This window comes from Camellia sinensis, chromosome 4 (genome assembly GCF_055761805.1).
Source record: "Camellia sinensis isolate YWXY chromosome 4, ASM5576180v1, whole genome shotgun sequence".
Taxonomy (NCBI): Eukaryota; Viridiplantae; Streptophyta; class Magnoliopsida; order Ericales; family Theaceae; genus Camellia; species Camellia sinensis.
This window is the reverse complement of record NC_138964.1, coordinates 47,936,140-47,955,085: the sequence shown is the minus strand read 5'-3', so window position 1 is coordinate 47,955,085 and position 18,946 is coordinate 47,936,140. Positions and strand designations below refer to the sequence as shown.

The following is an 18,946-nucleotide window of genomic DNA, read 5'->3' as shown; positions in this document are numbered from 1 at the left end:
CTCTTGGTTAAAAAGTTATTTATTCTAATGCATAAAAGGAAACACATTTGTTAGTTTTGATATCACATAAAAAAATGTCCCAAAAACTTTTTAATCTCTATAAACAATTTCAATTCTCTCCGACTATTTCATTTATTTATATTTTGAATTAACTGTTATAATTATCATATCCAATTATAAATTGTACATATGCACACCTCTACTATGCTTACATGTGAATTTGCATGGAAAAGCATTTAGGGATTATAGGAGTATCATACATGACTCAAATACAAGGGAGGCGGCAGCATTGGCAGCTGCAAAAGGAAGGAGTTCTGGTGGAGGAAGACATGGCGGTGGTGGTGAGTCACGGACTGCTAGGGCTGGTGATGTAGGAAGAGTCAAGGGGCTGCAATATCGATGGACAAACGTGGTAGAAGATTGCTAGAGCCAAATATATATATATATATATATATATATATATATATTCTTTCATTCTTTCTTCTTTTTTTCTTTTTTGGAAATAGTGCGTATATATTTTTAAAAAATACATGGAATAATAAATAAAAAAAAATCCAAAACGGACTATTGACCAAAGTTTTTACCTGTTGAATTTCAACACCATATATATGAATCTCCATTTTCTAATTTATAAAATAGGATCCATTCTAATTTAAAAAAAAAAGACTTAAAAGTGCACAGATGGTGCACATATACGCACACAGACCATATTTTTTAATTTAACAGTGGATAGATATTTGTATGCATTGTTTGTGACAATTTTGGCACTGATACCAACATTGTTTACAACAGCTGCATCAGAACAGAGGTAGCGGGGTTGCCGGTCGCTAGAGAAAAGTGTTCTAGTGGCGGTCTTTCCCGAGAAAGACATTGCCCTGTTGGTGGTGGTCTTGAGTCGGGGGCAAGGGATGCTAATGTAGGCATTAAAGGTTCCATATCGATGCACACATGGTAGAAGACTAGAAAGGAAACAAACCTAAATAAGAAAATGGAGACGACACTAATGATTTTGCAAAGAAATACCCTCAAACATAAGATGTGGTATCCTTACATGGATGGATGGTGAACAATGGATGAAGTCGTACATTGTCAAAAACACAAGGGCAACTTCAAATTGCAAACCTTCTTGAAACTCCTATCCATGCTTCATTGGCAATGGGAAGAGCCTATCTTGATTAAAATCATAATAAATTGATGTTTTAGAGTGATAATGCAGCTAATGAATATTACTGTTAAGGAAGACAACATTTTCAAATACTATACTCGTTGAGTAAGCAACTGATACCTCAGAAAACATCCAAGTTCGAGTTTCTGAGGAATATATGGCAATTCAAAAATCAAGGCTGTGCCATTTTCTAGAACGGACAACAAGTAGGTTGTAGTGAAGTGAAACTGATAGGTCAAATGCTAAGTTCATGGAAACTACCAAGATTTTAGGAATGATGGAAAATTTCTTGGTGGTAGGGTTGAGAACATGGTAACGGGGTCATTATAATCCAAACTGAAGCAAGAAGAAGAGCAGAGCATTAAGCCATTACAAAATTGGGAGATTTTAATACCACCGGGGTCATTAACAAAATTGAGCGATTGCAGAGCATTTGAAGGCTTCTTCTACTTACAAAACCAATGTTTCTGATGAGAGATATGTAATGAAACATGATTTTGTTGGAAGAGAGTGAGACAACCTGCAGAGGAAGAAAGATGAAGCAAATTTTTGGGGCTTCCAATTGAGGACTTCATGATCGGAGATGAAAGTGAGTCATTTAGTGCATATGAGTTTAAATGACAAGAGAGGCTTTGTTGGTAGTCGAATCAAGATTTGCTTTAGGAGGTTGTTGTCACCAATGACCATTTCGACAGTGCTAATACTAACGCGGCAGCGGCATTGACTGTGGTGGCAACCGTTGAAGGAAGACATTGTGGTGTTGATGGAAGTGGTGATTCAAGGGCTAAGGCAATATTCATATTTTTGGATTCTTCTTTTGAAGATCTTTAAAACAATATCATATTGAATATGAAATTCTTAAAGAAAATTCAACAGATATCTGTCCCATTTTGAAAGAGAGCAATGAGTATCCACAAAGGAAGAAAGGGGTTGGCCTGGTGGTAGGGCATTGGGTCTTGGGAGTGTGCTCCCTCCAAGATTCAGGATCAAAACCTGTTAGGTACTAACAATTCCTTGGGGCCATCTGATAAGGAGAAAACCCTTTAATTAACCCTGGTGCACTTGTAGAAAACTCCTTGGTGAGAGCCTATGCAACCCTTGGGATTAGTCAAGCTTTGATACGGACATCACGGTGCCAATGTAAAAAAATGGAGCAGATTTTGACAGCTTTCAATTGAGGATAGTCACTCTCCATCTCAAACACATCAAAAATGACAAGTGCAATTTTTATAAAATTTAATTAACTATAGATGACCTCCAAACTCCCCAAAATACAATATAGTTCCCTTGTGAGTTGACGATTAGGCAATGGCAATGGGAATAGTTCATCTTGATTAAAATCATAATAAATTCATGTTTCAAAGTAGCAACAAAGCGAATGGATCTTCCTATTAAAGAAGACATCATTTTCAAATACTCTATTCGTTAAGTAAGCAAATGATGCCCCAGAAAACATCCAAGTTCGAGTGTCCAAGGCGTATATGGAAATTCGACAATCAAGTCCACACCATTTTTTGGAACAAACTACAAGTAATTTGTAGTGAAGAGACACAAACAGGTCAAATGTCAAGTTCAAGGAAACTACGAAGATTTTGTCGTCCCAATTGCAAGGCCTAGGAATGATGAAAATTTCTTGGTCGCAGGGTTGAGAACATAGTAACGAGTGTCATTCAAAGCCAGCTCAGGCCTATTTGAGGTCTAAGGCAAAACAAAAATGCTTTATACCCCCACTGGGGGTCAACCCCTAGTGAGGTGGAGGTCCGTGATTGGGCGAAAAAAACTGCTTTTTTTTTTTTTTTTTTGGTTGTCAGCCAATGGGGGCGCGTCACCTCACTGGGGGTAGTGCCAAGATAATGCACAAATAATGCAGAGTAGTGCCAAGATAATGCACAAATTGTGCACAGATAGTGCGCACTCACACACGTATGCATGTTCTTATTTTTTAATTTAATAATGGTTTCAATTTCTCCCCATTTTTTAATTTGAAAGTAGACAGACGTAATTAAATCTGATTACATTAGACTAGACGAGGGTAAAGAGCACCTACAAAGAAAGAAACCCCAAGCAAATGTTGGCAGCTTCCAATCAAGGACATAATGATCGGAGATTAGAGTGAGCCATCTCGTGCATACCAGCATGAATCAGAAGAAAGGCTTCGCCGATAGGTGTATCAAGATTGCTTCAGGAGGTTGTCATCATCGATGACCATTTCCACTTTGATACTAACGTTGTTAAACAAAAAGCTAAAGATAATTTGAACAAAAAGATTATTTAAAAAACAATACGATATTTCACAAACCACTTAGAATAGTTGCTCTCCGATTCAAACACATGAAAATGATGAGTGTGATTTTTATAAAATTCAATTAACTGTACACGACCTCCAAACTCCCCAAAATACAGTAGCTCCCTTGTAAATCGACCATGAGGCATTGAAATTGGAAAAGTCTATGTCAATTAAAATCATAATAGATTGATGTTTCGGAGTGACAACAAGGCCAATGGATCTTACCATTAAAGCAGACACCATTATCAACTACAATATTCCCTAAGTAAGCAAAATGATACATCATAAAACATCCAAGTCCGAGTAATATCAGCTGGACACAAGTTCAAATCGCAAACCTTCCTAAAACTCCTATCCTTGAAGTTATAGGATATGACTTCACGAAGGCGTGTACAAGATCAAGCATAAATCCCCTTCAATTTCTCCTCCAAGGAAGCAAAGCACGTCCACTCCATAGGTCATAGAATTGCCATCGCATGTACGAATCATTTATGGAAAAGCAAATACACCGATCTCAAGGTCAACACGGTATTTCACAAACCACTTCAAATAGTCGCTCTCCAACTCCAACACATCAAACTAAGAACCACAATTTTTGAAGATTCAATTAACTGTAAATAACCTCAAGACTCGCCAAAATACACTGGCACCATCGTGAGACTATTTGGCATCGGCATCGGCATCGGCATCGGCATCGGCAATGGCAATAATTCATCTCAATTAAAATCATAACATATTGATGTTTCTGTGTGGCAACAAGGCCAATGGATCCTAACATTAATGAAGACACCATTTTCAACTACTATATTCCCTAAGTAAGCAACAGATACCTTAGAAAACACCCAAATTCGAGTTTTTGAGAAAATATATGTCAATTTGACAATCAGGGCAGCTCCATTTTTTGGAACTACAGCAATTATTTTGTAGTGAAGTGAAACAGCTGGGTCAATTGTCAAATTCATGGAAACTATGAAGTTTTTGTTATCCCCATTGCTAGGCCTAGGATTGCTGGAAAATTTCTGGGTGGTAAGGTTCAGAATGTAGTAACGAGTGTCGTCACAATCCAAAGTGAAGCAAGAGGAAAGAGTAGAGCAACAAGCCATTACACAACTAGGAAATTTTGGTACCATCAGGGTAACTAACGAAATTGAGTGATCAGAAAGCATTTGTAAAATAAACAAATATATTTGTATGTCCCATTTTTAGTTTTAAAAAATTTGAAACTACACAAATAATGCACAATAGTGCACAAATAATGCCCAAATTGTGCACAAATGATGCATATTTGTATATATCCTTATTTTTAATTTAACGGTGGACAGATATCTCTATTTATCCCCACAGAACTGCTAGTGCACACACAAATCATCTCTGAAAAAGTAGATACACCCATCTTAAAGTCAACACATCACAGACCACTTAGAATAGTCACTCTCCAACTACAACACATCAAACTCACAACCGCCATTTTTATAAGATACAATTAACCGTAGATGACCTCAAGACTCCCCAAAATACACTACCACATTTGTAAGACTATATGGCATCAGCAATGGCAAGAATTCATCACAATTAAAATCGTAACATATTGATGTTTCTAAGTGGCAACAAGGACAATAGATCTCACCATTAAAGAAGACACCATTTTCAACTACTATATTCCCAAAGTAAGCAACTGATACATTATAAAACATCCAAGTCCGAGTAATATCAGCAGGAAACAGGTTCAAATCACAAACCTTACTAAAACTCCTATCGTTGAAGTTATACGATGACTTCACAAAGGCATGTATAAGATCAAGAAAAAATCCCCATCAACTTCTCCACCAAGGAAACAAAGCACGTCCACTCCATAGGTCATGGAACTGCTAGTGCATCTACGAATCATTTTTGGAAAAGCAGATATACCGATCTCAAGGTCAACACGGTATTCCACAAACCACTAAGAATAGTTGCTCTAACTCCAACACATCAAACTGACAACCCCAATTTTTATAAGACTCAATTAACCGTAGATAACCTCAAGACTCCCCAAAGTACACTGGCACCATTGTGAGACTATTTGGCATCAGCAATGGCAAGAATTCATCTCAATTAAAATCATAACATATTGATGTTTCTGAGTGACAATCAGGCCAATAGATCTTACTATTAAAGAAAACACCATTTTCAACTACTACATTTCCTAAGTAAGCACCTGACACCTTACCAACATCGAGTTTTCGAGGAATATACAGCAATTTGACAATCAGGGTTGTGCCATTTTCTAGAACAGATAGCAATTAATTTGTAGTGAAGTTAAACAGACAGGTCAAATGCCAATGCACGCACGAATCATTTCTGGAAAAATAGATACACCCATCTTAAGGTCAACACAGTCTTTCACAAACCACTTAAAATAGTTGCCTTGAACTCCAACACATAAAACTAATTACCGCAATTTTTATCATATTCAATTAACCATATACACCTCCAAACTCACCAAAATACATTGGCACCTTTGTGAGACTGTTTCGCATCGGCAATGGCAGGAACTCATCTCAAATAAATTCCTAACATATTGGCGTTTCTGAGTGGCAACAACACCAATGAATCTTACCATTAAAGAAGACACCATTTCAACTACTAAATTCCCTAAGTAAGCAAATGATACCTCAAAAAACACCTGACTTCAAGTTTCCGAGAAATATATGGCAATTCAACAATCAGGGCTACACCATTTTTTGGAACGGACAGCAATTATTTTGTAGTGAAGTGAACCAGCCAGGTCAAATTCCAAGTTAATGGAAAGTACGAAGTTCCTGTCATCCTCATTGCTAGGCCTAGGAATGATGGAGAATTTCTTGGTGGTATGGTTGAGAACGTAGTAACGAGTGTTGTTATGATCAAAGCAAGAGGTAAGAGCAAAGTAACAAGCCATCACACGACTCGGAAATTTTGATGTCATTGGAGTCATTGACGAAATTGAGCGATCACAAAACATTTGTAAAATAGACATATATATTTGTATGTCCCATTTTTAATTAAAAAAAATTGTAAGTGCACAAATTGTGCACAGATAATGCATATATGTATATATCCTTATTTTTAATTTAACTGTGGACAGATATCTCTATTTATCACCCACGGAATTGCCAATGCACGTATGAATCATCTCTGGAAAAGAATATGCACCCATCTCAAGGTCAACACGGTATTTCACAAATCACTTAAAATAGTTGCTCTCCAGCTCGAACACATCAAATTGACGACCACAACTTTTATAAGATTCAATTAACCGTAGATGACCTCCAGACTCCCCAAAATACACCAGCACCCTTGTCAGACTATTTGGCATTGACAATGGCAAGAAATCAACTCGATTACAATCATAACAAATTGATGTTTCAGAGTGGCAACAAGGCCAATGGATCTTACCATTAAAGAAGACACCATTTTCTATTACTATATTCCCTACGTAAACAACGGATACCTCAAAAAACACCCAAGTTCGAGTTTCCAGGGAATATACGGCAATTCGATAATCAAGGTTGCACCATTCTATGGAACATACAACAATTATTTTGTAGTGAAGTGAAATAGCCGGGTCAAATGCCAAGTTTGTAGAAATAATGAAGTTTCTGTCATCCCCATTGCTAGGCCAGGGAATGGTGCAAAATTTCTTGGTAGTAAGGCTGAGAACATGGTAACAACCGTTGTTATAATCCAAAGTGAATCAAGAGGGATGAGCAGAGCAACAAGCCATTATACAATTGAGAAATTTCGATACAATCAAAGTCATTGACTAAATTGAGTGATTGCAAAGCATTAATAAGATAGACAAATATATTTTTATGCCGCATTTTTAGCTGTAAAAAGTGTAGAGATAATGAACAGTAGTGCACAAATTGTGCACAGATAATTGCATATATATATATATATATATATATATATATGTCTTTAAATTTTAATTTATCCCCATTTTTAATTTTAAAATGTTCCAAAAATGCACAGGTACATCTATTTCTACCTTTTTTTTTAATTTAAAATAATTTAAAAGTACACAGTGGTACTCATAGGGAGAGGGAGGGGGAGGGGATTACAAAAAAAACCCAAAGTTTGACCATTTTAACAAAATAAATCCTAACTTTTTGATTTTGTCAATTTAAACCCTAAACTTTTGATTTGTTTTCAATCTAAACCATTTGCTTATTTACGTAAAGTAAATCGATAAAAAATGTGTATTTTAGTCATTAAATTCAATATTTAAAAAAAAGGTATTTAAGACATTTTATGTATATTTTTTTTATTGAATTTAATGACTAAAATACACATTTTTCGATCGATTTTACTTTACGTAATTAAGCAAATGGTTTAAATTGAAAACAAATAAAAAGTTTAGGGTTTAAATTGACAAAATTGGAAACCCAGGATTTATTTTCTTAAAAGGCTCAAATCCTAGATTTTTTGTATTTTTTTTGTAATCATTCCCAAAAAAAAATGAACAAAAAAAAAAAAAAAGTACACAGGCAGTCTTTGCATTACCTAGTCGCTTTGGGCTGCATGTGACAGGGCTACTGAATCAATGCACAAGCTCCCGCTTGCAGTAATGTCTGAAATAGGTAATAGGAGGCAATCTTACATCAACTTCTTTGTAGAGAGGTTGATTCATGTGAAGCCAAGGTTGCAACCCAAACCCGTGACACAAGGCTTGGGATGGGTAGTACTTGCCAACATGCCATCACACCAAGTCACAACCACACTCTAATTAAGGAAGCGTTTGGATGAAGCCATAATTTAATCCAATCAACTCTTATTGCATTCTGTTTCAAACATGGGTTAGGTCTAAGGTAATTTCTGATTGCTTCATATTTGACTAGAAACCAATTTCGTTTCTTTTTTTTTCTTTTTTCTTTTTTTCTTTTGGGTGAGTAGTAATTTCTTGAAGAACTAATAATAGACATAAATCTATTACTAGCAAACATGATTGCTAATCAATACAAGTCGTCTCTTCCAATATGACTCATAACCAAATTCTACTATAAAGCAAATTCAACATATGAAATGAGATCTTCACTGATAGAAACCAGTTTTACCAAAATAATGGAAATCCACGTTGAAAGACATAAATTAGTCAGCATATCTACTACACATTGGTTGAGTTGAGTCCTAGAACTTCTGGAAGCAAATGGAATAATTAACTAGGTAATATACACCACGAAGGAGAATGAAATTAAAATAGTGTATACAAGTTGTTCGAGAATTATCTAAGAGCAACTTGAGATCAGAAAAGTAGCTGCTAAAAATTGTTGGTGCCTAGTCTATCTTAGAATCAACACATGCTCCCAAGGATTGGGTTGGCTATGCAATTGTAGGTTCTATTAGAAGAGAAACTCATCAACACGACCACCACCACTACCACAAAGGCAACTGTTGCCACTACCACCACACTCATGTTAAGCTGCACTTCCTCTGTCTCCAGTTCCACTCAACTTCAAGTTTGCATTCATCACATGAGCACAAGCGCTACTGTGACTTTCCTTTTTTGAACTGTAAATCATCGAGGTCTGAATTTGGCAATAAATCATTTTTCCCACAAGTTACTGGATTCCATTTTATTTATTGAAGGACAAATCGAGGGACTATGGAAATCCAAATAACCAAAGTCGAACAACCCACATTTTGCCAAATCAAACCAATTCACTAGATTTGGTGTGACCTAATTTATATGGGGAAACTAAAAAATCTTAACTCCATGTTAATTTAAGCCATTGGTCCATCGCTACAAAAAATCTTGGTTCGGGAGTTTAGGTACGATATTTAATTCCACTTACTCAATTTATTTCACCTAAATCCCTTAAACTAGCCTATCATCTATGTGTCACAATAAAGAGGTATATCATCTATTTTGGAATGTTCCATACTTTCGCATCTTTTCTTTCCAAAAATCATATTTAGAAGGCTATACAAAGGAATGAAAAGTTTCTGAAAATAAGTATTTTTCAAAGGGTTATGGAAGAAAATATACTCTAAATCATGCAAACAACATAAATATATCACAAATAGCACATAAAGCATGCTTTTAAAGGAAAGGCAATGCAACCACAAACAATGGATGCAAAAGAAGAGAGAATGACTTACATAACTCCTCCGCACTAAATCCATGAAAACATGATTAGTATTATCATGTACATACAATCCTAAATACAAAACTAATTCAACAATTCATAATGTGAACCTAAAGGTCCGGTAATCATCTAAACATGGCATATATGCATCAAAAACTTCTTTTATTCATATAAAACAACTAAGACAGCATAAATGCAGTGACAAACATGTAAGGATGATCAACTATCCAGGCCTTTATGTATGATATATATGTTATGAATCCTAAATAATCATGCAAGGTACAGGATAATGCAAAAACAACCTAAAAACTACTCTAAAGGCATGGAAAATGCATGTGCTTTAGTTAACCATTATAAAAAAAACATATGACATAGTAGAATTAAGTAAAAACACTGCATAAAGAGAGAGATTTACCACTGGATTGATGATCAAACTGAAGAAAATGCAAGAAAAAGTCTAAAAGAGAGCCCACGGATGCTCCCCTCAGGTTATGGCTCTCAATCCTCTTTTTCCTTTGCCTTTGGTAGCCTAAGAACACTGTTTTGGCTGCTGGAATAGTGTTGAAATTTCAGTTAGGGTATGTGTGTGAGAATATGACTTGGGATTCTTTCAAAATTATTGTTCTTTTAAAATAAGTGAGAGAGGGGCTATATATATATAGCCTTAGAAGGCTTGGGGGCAAGAATACACATTAGGTCGAAACTCCAACATGTGTATGCATAGTCGCACGACTAGCTGCCCTTCCATAGTTGGAAAGGTAAACAAAATCTTGCAAGAATCAAATTTGTGATCACTACTAAGCATCTGTGGCCGCAGGTCCCTTTGTGAGCTGCAATCCCATGAATGCAGCTGCAGTTGCTGACCTGTGGTTTGACTAAGCATGTGCGGCAGCATGTGGTTGACTAGTGGGCCCCACTATGTTTCAGTCTCTTGTTCTGAATTTTGAGTATTTTTTTACTTTATGCATTCAACTGACTCCAAATTGATATTTTTTTAATTATAAAACATACTTTTCTTTGAAAAACTGACAATTTGGCATTGATTAAATGCATGGCCTGTTTCCTTTTGAAAATATTATCAAAATATGGTTTTGGCCAAGCAAATGGTAATCCAGCAGGCCCATTAGTGATCCAAGAGCACCATTGCATTGAAAATTAACATTTTCATCATTGGGGAGCATCCGGAATGCCTAAGACTTAGAGTTGGACAAAATGGGGCGTCTACAACTACCATTAACAATAACAACAATACCTATGCCACTTAACGCTGGCAGTCCATCCAACAGCACTACCACCATCAAAGTTGGATGCCTTCTCTTCCTTTAATGAGTGACACAAGGACAGCTTAGTATATATTGAAAAGAGGAAAATAGGGCTACCGTCTGTAAAGTAATGAATTCCATGATATTAGTTTGGATTGTGATGATTAAAGTCTGTTTGACAGATTTGAAGGAACAGAAATTCAGCAAATAGGAAAATGAAAGAGAAAAATACCTTACTAGGGGCTGCTTGAGTTCTAACACTCAAGTCAGTAGAAAAATTCCACATTCATTCTTTAACAAGGAAAAACTTTCATTACAACTCCAAAATCATGTTACAACAAGAGGCCCTTTCTATAGACATTAGAAATCTCTAAAGACATCCCAAAAAAAAAAAAAAAACACTTTCTAAAAAATGCCCCATCCAATATACAAATCATAAAAGACTCAAAATCCAGCAGAAGATGTGTTTTTTAAATAAATACATAACTTTGATTGCAACCTATGAAACACGGACACAACCACGGGACATGGTGATTTCAAAAAAACGGAGACACGGACACAGCAAGGGATATGGCAATTTTTTTTAATTTATTTTTATATATATTTGCTATGTAGATTAATATTATATTACCAAACAATCAAAACTAATAAAAAACTAACATTAATTCAATATATATATAATATATATATATATATATAAGCCACTATATTTAAACAAATTAATAGATTATCCATATTTGAACATGCGTGTTACCGAAGTGTCCCCGGAGTGTCCCCAACAAAAAAAATGGAAAATAAAATTAAAGGGACATGCCATTTGGTGTGTGCCAACCGTGTCCCCATGTCCCTGCTGTGTCCCCGGCGTGTCCCTTCCATGTCCCCTCCAAAAAAAAAATAATATAATTAAAGGGACAAACCATTTGGCGTGTCCCCGTGTCCGACACCACTACGGCGCCTATTTTGCATTGTCCGTGCTCCATAGATTACAACCCAAGAAAGGAAACCTAACTACCATTAAAAACGAGAAACAAAAAAATTAATTCCTAAAACTTAAAATTTCCTACAACCACGACTTTCTAAACTCCTATTAGGTGACCTTGTGCAACTAATGAATGACTACTAGGTTTACATCGACATTTTGCTACATGGCCTTGGGGGCTTAGTCATTGGTTAGGGATGTGAAATAGCATATTGTCATTCTATATATAATTCTCTTATTTTATTTCTCAATTTTTCTTCTTTCCTTCTTTCATTTTATGTCTTTCTTTCTTCATATATATATAATTTTATGCCTGCATAGTTAATGTCTTTGTTATGATCATAGATTGACTTTCTTTCCTTAACAAGAACTTTATACTTTATTTTCACTGTCATATGATTGTTGTTTGAGTATACTATTCTAGACATGTAGTTAATTATCCACTTGGGACGAGCTGTTAGTTTAAAATCTAAAAAATGATGACCTCTCAAACATAAACTTACTAAGTTTGGACGGTACCAAAAGTGACCCTAAAAAAAGGACTCCAATTGCAAATTTAACGCAACAAAAAATACAAGCTCAAAATGTTGTTGAAATTGCATTTTAGGTTCACAATGGTAGTACAACAATTACTATTCATGTTAATACAATTCTACTCATATTTTATGATTTACTAGACACTAGTATAAACCATACAATCAAAACATGCAAAAGAGGAATTAGATTTTATATGACTTTCTGCTCCATTTTGTGTATATGAACAGGCTCACAATTCTTCGACGTAACAGCAGAGCAAAAAAATGTAGAGAACAGTTGACAATCAACCTCAGGTATTATAAGTATAAACACATTAATTTTAATAATGTCATCGTTGACAACCACCTAGAAATAAACAGACCAATTGACTTGGTTGGTTTGAAATATGACATGTCACAAAGAATAAAGACTGAAAGGAAGCGAACAAAATCAATTTTAAATTTGTAACCAACAATCTGAAATCTTAAAATAGAACCATATTCTTGAGAGAAAAACAAAATAGCAAGGAAAGAGAGGTCGCAAAAGAGAGAGAAAAAGTACATAGATTGGGATTCAAATAGATCACAGTAGACCACTGCCCTAATAGGTCAAGTGGAATCCGATGGTTTGTCAACCTAGATGTTAGGGACTCAAGTTTCCTTTTTCCTTGCAACCAAAAAATAGGGGAAAACAAACAAGGTAGAGCAATTTGTCACCAAGAGAGCACAAAGGAGCTTTGAACACCCAAAGAGCTTGAAAATTCAGTTGCTCCAGCTATCATGAGTAGGGAAATAAAAGCACTAACGAGAAGATTTTGTTGCTTTGTCCAAGGTACAAATGAAGTATGTGACTGAGATTCTTAGGGTAGAAAACATAAAAAAAGATAAAAAGGAAAAAGGAAAGTCTATCAATGATTTGCTGCCTCAGGTATGCAGGATATGGATACTAAAAGTGTCATATCTCAAAAACGAGAATAGAAATTTAAACAATATTCACGATGAACATATACTAGCAGATCTTACGTTGAAATGACGTCATTTCTACAGTTTTATTGTGAGACTCTTCAAAAGGGAATATATCGATACTTTCAAGAAACAAAAAAGTTGTGAATCGTGGTGGTATGAAAGTATCAAAACCAAATTTCATATCAATAATAATGAATTTTATAGTACAATAAGAGAAGAAAAAGGATGGAGAATTACTTTGTGATTAGAGATGAATGGTTGCTAAAATATTGAACAATTAGATAAACAAATATATGACTTTTTTTAACTAAACCTTGACATTCATTAATAGAAATCAAAGGTCTGAAAAAAAAAAAACATTAAAGAATTCATTAATAGAATTCATTAATAGTTTGACAAGCAATGAAAAACCAACTACTCAAGATCACAAAGAACCAATAATTGCCAATGCAAATGTTCAAGGCCAATTATAAAATAACCAAAATTGAAGTCACACTCAACCATGTAACAGCCTTTAGTCATGTTTAACTTATTTAAGACAACAATTCACTTATTGAATAGTTAATATTATTTCCTTTCATGAGCGAGGATAATTTTCTAAGAGAAATCCATGTGCTCACTACCACTACTTCACTTAGTTGATGGTAAACCAAAATTTTGAACAAAAGTTAAACTTGAAGATATCTGAAATACAAAAAGCAATGGACATGTGCTAAACCATATCATCGTAACATGCTTCAATTTAGAACAATTAAAATTACAATAGCTGGAAATGACATGATCTTCTTGACCAAAAAAACGAACAAAAGAAAACAAATTTAGACAACCCTAATAACTTCAAAAAGGAATCAAGCATGAAAAAAAGGCATCCATGCACAAATAAATAAAACCATCGGCATACTCTCCCCAAGGAGACAGTATTACTAGACCAATAGACTATCAAAGGTAAACTCCTCAGGATTGAGAATTACAAAGCATCCTAAACCCTATTATAAGTCTTCAACATGCTTAGGTTCATTAAAGACATTATTTGTTCTTTGTGATTATTGTCCAGACATGTTTCTCAATATATTTCATGCACTCATCAATACTTTGGCACCCACCAAGAGTAAAGATAATGTAGGTTCTTTATTGGTCACAGCCTTTGCAAATGCAACTTCTCATCACCTTGCCAAAATTTTGAATTACATCCTTATTTTGATGTTAAAACCATTTCATTGCAAAAGGCATAAATAAACTTACAACTGTCGAAACTACTACACCAAGAGAGGGGAAGAAGAACATTCTAAACTATAAGGAAGAGAAGACCAGAAAGGAAACAAATGAAAACATGGAAATGGAGACAACACTAACGATTTTGCAAGAATACCAACAAACATGAAATATGGTCTCCGTGCATGGATGGATTGTATAAGACCAAACACAAATCCCCTTCAACGTCTCCTCCAAGGAAGCAAAACACATTGAATGTATAAGACATACACACGACCTGCCAGGGTGTATACGATACTTCTGCGGAAAATCTGATACACCCAATTGAAGGTCCACATGGTATATCACAAACCACTTAAAATAGTCGCTCTCCAACTTAAGTGCAATTTTTATAAAATTCAATTAACTTTCGATGACCTCTAGACTCACCAAGATTCAATAGCTCCTCCCTTGTAAGTCGACCACGAGGCATTGGCAATGGGAAGAGTCTATCTTGATTAAAATCATAATAGATTGATGCTTGGAAGTGACAACTAGGCCAATGGATCTTTCCATTAATGAAGAGACACCATTTTCAAATACGATACTTGTTGAGTAAGCAAATGATTCCTCAGAAAACATCCAAGTTTGAGGGTTGGATTGGAGGAATATATGGCAATTCAAAAATCAATGTTGCGCTATTGTCTGGAATGTACTAGGCAATCAATGCGAATTCGCCTTAAATATTATTCTTTCTTATGTACCCATTTTGTTCATTCAGTTACTAAAAAAAAGACCATAGATAGAGATGAGAGAGTAGTGGTTGTACCTGCGGAGGAAGAAATAGGAAGCCGAATGGCAATGCTAGAGTCCGGGACGACGAAGCAGAAATCAAGGGTTAGGGTTCCAAACTACACCTGAGAAGCACACTTCTTCATTTACGATTTACTTCTTTTCCGAGTTTTTAATAGTACGTATTTTTATATTCTAAATTAATTTTTTAAATATTTTAATCAAATTTTTTATTTTTAAATCTATTTAGGCTTGGTTTGGGATACACTAAATAATACAAAAAGTTAAAAAGTCATTATTCTATTTAAGTCACATCATCTTATTTAAATCACATCACCTCTCTAACACATCACATCAAACCCAACCCAAACCCAACCCATATAAGCCAATAAATCAAAAAGTGCACTTTTTTAGTACATCCCAAACCAACCCTTAATCTCAATATGTTAAAAAGTAAACAAAATTATATACAAATATTTTTAAAAAAAAATCAATGAATATAATAAAATATGAACATGTATTGAATTTTTATTTTTTTTGTATCTGATAAATTTTTTTTCACAAATATAATATTTTTTAAGTGTAATTAGATTAGGCATATGTACAAAAAAAAAAAAAAAAAAAAAAAAAAAAAAAAACATATTATGTAAAATATTTTAAAAAAATTGAAAAGTAAATTCAATTTTCTTGAACCAAACATGATGAAAGCTATTTCACATGCCCATTTGGGTTAAGTGATTTTGGAAAGAAAAGAAGAAAGTGGAAAAAAAAAAAATTTATTTACACGAACACTCCTTGAACTACTGATAAATAATATTTTGATCCCTTAAATTATAAAAGTGTACAAATTGACTCCATAAATTATAAAAATGTATAAATAGACCTCTTAAATTATTGGCATTTTTCACTTTAACCCCATTCGTTAGTGGTCCAACTTGTATGATAAATAGTTATATATGGTGATTTTATATGGAAAAATTAATGAACATCTATCTCCAACTTTTGGTAGTAAGAATAGTCTAATATGTTTTTTTTATTAGCTAAGGTCTCTTGATAAAATTTCTCCGTGAAGTCAAATAAATTTCTCTGTGTGCGGATGAAATTTCTCTGTGTCGAGACAAATTTTCACTGTGTCGAATTTTCTTTATAAAAATGTTAAGGGATCCCCACTATTATGAAATATTATATGTCTTTTATCTTATAAAATCTTAATATCATGAATCTTTAAAAAAAAATCTCCATTTTATATCCTTTATATTCTCACAATAATATTCCTTACTATGTAATATGATTATAAATTGTTACCAATTTTCAAAAAATAACGATTAGAGAGAGAGGTGTATGGCTCATTTTGGGAATGGAACTGTAGAATAAATGCACAGTACACTTTTGTAATATTTGTAAAGATCAACCTACTTGATTAATAATCTTTGTGTTATAAACAAATAGAAGCTCTTATGTATATTTTGGTACCATTATTTAAAGAATTATTTTTGCGTGCGCTTGGTCATTAAATTTGTTCTGTAAACGGCCTTAGGTAATGGTTACTAGCCGGTCGAGATGCCTACTCCTTAGATACCAGAAGCAGGTTGTGACAGTAATAGTCATCAAATTACTTCAATTTTGAAAGTAAATCAATTTTTCAATCTATACTATACATATTATCTAAAATTGCAAAACACTGTATAGTCTTTGAGTTGCAAACTATTGATCCAATTTTCTCATACTTTTTTAACTTAAAAATACACATATCACAATATCATTTGTTCCAAAATCAATATGTTAATGTTTTCCTTTATTTTAGGTCATGAAATTTTCAAAAACATATATATAGAAACCCAAAGTCAAAATCTAAATTTGACAATTTAAAATTAATGTATCATTATTAAATCTAACAGTAGTTATAGAAACCCCCACAACCCCCAAGATGATCTAAACTATTCATGTCACTGTAAGACACAACTCTCAAAAAAAACTCAAACACATCAATGGTCAATACATCAGTAGAGGCCGTGGGGTCCCAAACATTTTCCTAAATCCAAATTGTAACCTGTCTAGAACATTTAAAAATGATGAACAACTTTTAAATTTAGTATTTACATTTATATCAAAGGAGACCCAGGGTAGGGTATTATAATCTTAGTGCTAGATTAGATATATATTAAAGATTGTAATTATTTTCTAAGTTATTTTAAATTAGTTTGTTCATCTTTAATTTTCTTTTTAATTGTAACAATGCATTGACAATAATGGATAATGATTGACCAGATGCAAGAGATAAGAGTAATCGTAGATTAGCTAATTCTTCTTGTAAGTCAACAATATATAGAATACTATCATTAATTTCAAGACGCAAATCAGAAATTAAAAGCATAACAAACAATACTTTATATTGAAATGAGAAACCATTGGACTTTTTCTTGCAATTCTTATAGAATGAAAGTAATTGATCAAGATATTGTTCTGATGGAATCTTATAATTTTTCCACCATTTGGATGCGATCTGGCAAGCAAGGAAAGTAGTATTGACAACAACAGAGAGAGTACACTGCCATGCCATGATCCATGGAAATTTAAAATCAATGGTGAAATATAAAAATTCTGGATAAGGGGGATTAACCTCCTTTCAATAAATATGGTAAGATTCTCTGAGAGGTTTCAATAAAGCTTCAAATTGTAGTCCAAATTGATGCCACCAAGGTTCAAACCAGGTGGGTATTTCTCCTGTAGTGATCTCAAAATTGGGTCCAAAACGGATCCACCATGAATGTTGGAAGAATCAATTTTGGAAGTAAAAAACGTAGAACCAGGCTTGCTGGTAATCATAATAATTGTATTGGTTGGGTTTGATAGTTGGATCGGTCAAAATGAAATCATGTATGACGACTTTGATCTCTATATACCATTTTTGAAATGTGATGCTATTTAGAAGTATTGACAGAATCATTAATAACCAATGGTTTCTTTGTAGGGTTCTTATTGGATAATTCTTGGAGATGGGGTTCATAGGGGAATGTCGTATCAGCCAGGAAATCATCTGTATCGGTGGGATTTTCTTCCAGAGCTAATACCCTAGATTGGAGATTTTGAATAGCAATTTTGAGATTACGAATTTCATTTTGTAAATCTTGAATTGTTGGTGTGTTTAACGGAGTTGTTACTTTATTTACTCTGTCTAATACATCTTTGAAATCGTATGTATCATATTTTAACTTTTGAGTTGTATTAGTGATTGAAGCATTTTTTTTTTTTTTTTTGAATTTGAGTATTTAAACATGGCTTGTTGTTTTTTCTCAAGATCATCTATACTATCTATAAATTCGAGAATCATCTTTTCCTGTGGTGTGAGCACATTAATACCAATCATTTCTAAAATAGCTTTGTAATAATCAGTTGTTGATTGAAATGGGCAATCATGAGATTCTTCTAGATGATTTTCTGGTTCCTCATCAGAAGAAATAATAATATCATTATCAATTTCATTAAGTTGAAAATCATTATCAGAAGGATTGTCAAAAGAATATTTAGATTCAGATTGGGGTTCTTTATCAAGAAGAAAATTGATTCTAATTGGCTTTTGAGTTCATCGGAAGTATCAAGTTCATGAATTTTCTTTTGGGTGAGACATTTGTTTGCATATTGGCCAAGTTTGCCACACTTCTAACAATTAGTAGATTTCTTA

General features: G+C 34.0%; 1 long non-coding RNA gene across 2 annotated transcripts; it reads right to left on the bottom strand.

Moving 5' to 3' along the window:
• Nucleotides 1–3,618: 3,618 nt before the first annotated feature.
• LOC114292233 (uncharacterized) lies at nt 3,619–15,436 on the bottom strand. 2 transcript variants are annotated; one of them, XR_003639621.2, is made up of 3 exons: nt 15,302–15,436; nt 7,977–10,109; nt 3,619–7,126 (listed from the first exon to the last, which is right to left on the bottom strand). It is a non-coding gene; the product is annotated as an uncharacterized LOC114292233 (long non-coding RNA). The 2 variants fall into 2 exon arrangements; XR_014366449.1 differs by having other exon boundaries at nt 3,619–10,109.
• Nucleotides 15,437–18,946: the final 3,510 nt, after the last annotated feature.